We start from the raw sequence: 3,088 nt of genomic DNA on the forward strand, positions 1-3,088 counted from the left end.
AGTCTCTCACAGGAAGACTTATAAACACCTTCCTATATTCTCCCAATTGCTCTCTCTCTAATGAGACAGCCTGCTCCCTCCCTCCACTCTCTCTTTTCCTGTCTTTTTCACCAGCTTCTACCCCTGTCTACCCTCTTAGCTCCCCTCCAGAGAGTAGATGCCAACATAGTCTTAAGTGTCCACCTGATCCAAGAAGCTCACTCCTCACCGGCATCCCTCTCCATCCCATTGTCCAGTTCAATCCCTGTCTGAAGAGTTGTCTTTGGGAATGGTTCCTATCCTGGGCCAACAGAAGTTCTGGGGCCATGACCACCGGGGTTTTACTAGTCTCAGCCAGACCATTAAGCCTGGTCTTTTCACAAGAATTTCAGGTCTGCATCCCACCACTCTCCTGCTCCCTCAGGGGCTCTCGATTGTGTTCCTAATCAGGGCAGTCATCAATTGTAGCCAGGTACCATCTAGCTCTTCTGGTCTCAGGCTGATGTAGTCTCTCGTTTATGTGGCCCTTGCTATCTCTTGGGCTCATAATTACCTTGTGTCCTTGGTATTCTTCATTCTCCTTTGGTTCAGGTGGGTTGAGACCAATTGATTCATCTTAAATGGCTACTTGCTAGTGTTTAATACCCAGATGCCACTGTCCAAAGTGGGATGCAGAATGTTTTCTTAATAGATTTTACTATGCCAGTTGACTTAGATGTCTCAAGGCATCTTCTGACTGCTGTTATGCCATCTTTAGAATAAGAATGTAGACTGGATTATATTTATCATCTGCCCTAGTCTTTTTATTCCTCAAACAATGAGGGAGGATTGGAACTCAGAACTACCAGATTTGAAGAATGAAAAAATATTGCCAACAAGTCAACTGGGAAACATGGGGACTTCATGAGTATAAGAGTAGCACCGTGCTTGATAAATTTTTCAGTGTCTGATTTTTCAGAATTAGATCACCAACCCTTTTTTAAAAGGTGCCTATGGGTGGGCAGGAAACTTCAAATTTTTTATTTCTAGCCAAGGGCATTAACCAGTAGTACCACACAGGCTGCTAAAAAGTAATTGAGATTTATTTTGATATGAGTGATAGTGTGTCAGAAGAAAAACCTAGATTAAAGTGGTATGCTGAATTAACAATAAAAACACAAATGGGAAGTGTTAAGGCTCTCCATTATTTATGTCCATAGTATGTAGATGTTATGATCTAATTAAATAATATAATTTAGGTGTTTCTGATTTTTGTTATTGACTGTGAGACTGACATAATCCAACCTCGGGCTAGGCTTGTCTTCTATGAACTGATTACATTCAAGGAGAGCTGAAGTTGTTATGTGAGAACTTGACTTAAAATTACTAAATGATCTCTAAATTCTTTAAGTGGTAATCATATTTTAAAATTTTAGAAATTTACCACATTTTGGTTAATAAAATATAGATTCTGAAAGAGATATGCTTTCCAGTCTTGACATGTGGAAGTCGATCCAAGATTCCTATATCCCCACTGTTATTATTATTTTTTTTAACTTCTAGGACTGACTTTTAGATTTCGAAAAACAGATGCCATGCTATTGTCAAACGGTAATAAAAGTGGTGTCACTTTTGCTCTTTTGGGCTTCTCAGATTACCCAGAACTGAAGAGTCCCCTCTTCTTGGTATTTCTGGCCATCTACAGTGTCACCGTCGTAGGAATCTTGGGATGATTGTAATCATCAAAATTAACCCCAGACTGCACACTCCCATGTACTTTTTCCTCAGCCACCTCTCATTTGTGGATTTCTGCTATTCCTCCATCGTTGCTCCCAAGATTCTGGAGAACCTAGTTGTAGAAGACAGAACCATTTCATTTTTAGGATGTGTAGTGCAATTATTTCTCTTTGTACCTTTGTGATGACTGAATCATTTTTATTAGCTGTAATGGCCTATGACCGCTTTGTGGCCATTTGCAACCCTCTGCTCTACACAGTTGCCATGTCCCAGAGACTCTGTGCTATGCTGGTGGGGGGATCATATGCATGGGAATAGGATGTTCCTTGACACTCACATGCTCTGCTTTGAAATTATCTTTTCATGGTTCCAACATAATCAATCACTTCTTCTGTGAGTTCTCCTCACTTCTTTCCCTTTCTTGCTCTAATACTTACCTCAATGAGTTGTTGCTTTTTATGATTGCTACTTTTAATGAGGTGAGTGTATTACTTATCATTCTCACCTCTTATGTGTTTATCGTTGTCACCATCTTGAAAATGAGTTCAGCCACTGGTCGTCGTAAGGTGTTCTCTACCTGTGCCTCTCACCTGACTGCCATCACCATCTTCCATGGCACCATCCTCTTCCTCTACTGTGTGCCCAACCTCAAAACTCCAGGCACACCGTCAAAGTAGCCTCTGTGTTTTACACAGTGGTGATCCCCATGTTGAATCCCTTGATCTACAGTCTGAGGAATAAGGATGTCAAGAATACAGTCAGCAAGAAAAAGGATATTAAATTCTTTTTCGTTAAACATAGTATTTCAGTAGTATTTGTCCCTAACTGGAAATAAAGTTTGTCCAAAAAGCTTGTTTCTGAAGATATCTGTAAAAATTATAAGTAATATTGCACAGTAGAAAGGATTTGGATTTGGTTCAAAGTGACTAAATTTGGTTTTGTCTCATAATTGTAAGAAAAGACCACAAGCTCTTTCATTTTTTAGCTTTAAATCTATGAAAATGTGATATCATGCGATAGGTCATTATCCGAGCGTGAAGACCAAAAGATAATACAGTTATCATGTGGGGCACCTTACATTATTTGATTAAACGTTAATTCCATCCTTCTGTCTTATAAGATACCTGGAGTATAGTAATTTCTTAAGAAACACACTTTTTCCTTATGCATATATATATGTACATACAAATGGAATTAAAGATAAGACATGCCTTCAAGAAATGCATAGTCTAGTGGTGATGCTGGAGCAATAAAGAAAGTGGCTATTGTCACTATAATCATTACCCTAGAAGGTTTGGGCCAAGGAATAATTAGAATCAATTTAGAGATATTAGAAATATGTCATCATAAAAAAGATATTATTTGATGATGGCCTGAATACTATCTCTCTATG

General features: G+C 38.8%; 1 pseudogene; it reads left to right on the forward strand.

Annotated features, from left to right (window-relative positions):
• The first annotated feature begins 1,553 nt into the window (after nucleotides 1-1,553).
• LOC135230228 (olfactory receptor 5D18-like) lies at nucleotides 1,554-2,530 on the forward strand (annotated as a pseudogene).
• The last annotated feature ends 558 nt before the right edge of the window (nucleotides 2,531-3,088 follow it).

The sequence above is a fragment of the Loxodonta africana genome, unplaced genomic scaffold, assembly GCF_030014295.1.
Source record: "Loxodonta africana isolate mLoxAfr1 unplaced genomic scaffold, mLoxAfr1.hap2 scaffold_887, whole genome shotgun sequence".
NCBI lineage: Eukaryota > Metazoa > Chordata > Mammalia > Proboscidea > Elephantidae > Loxodonta > Loxodonta africana.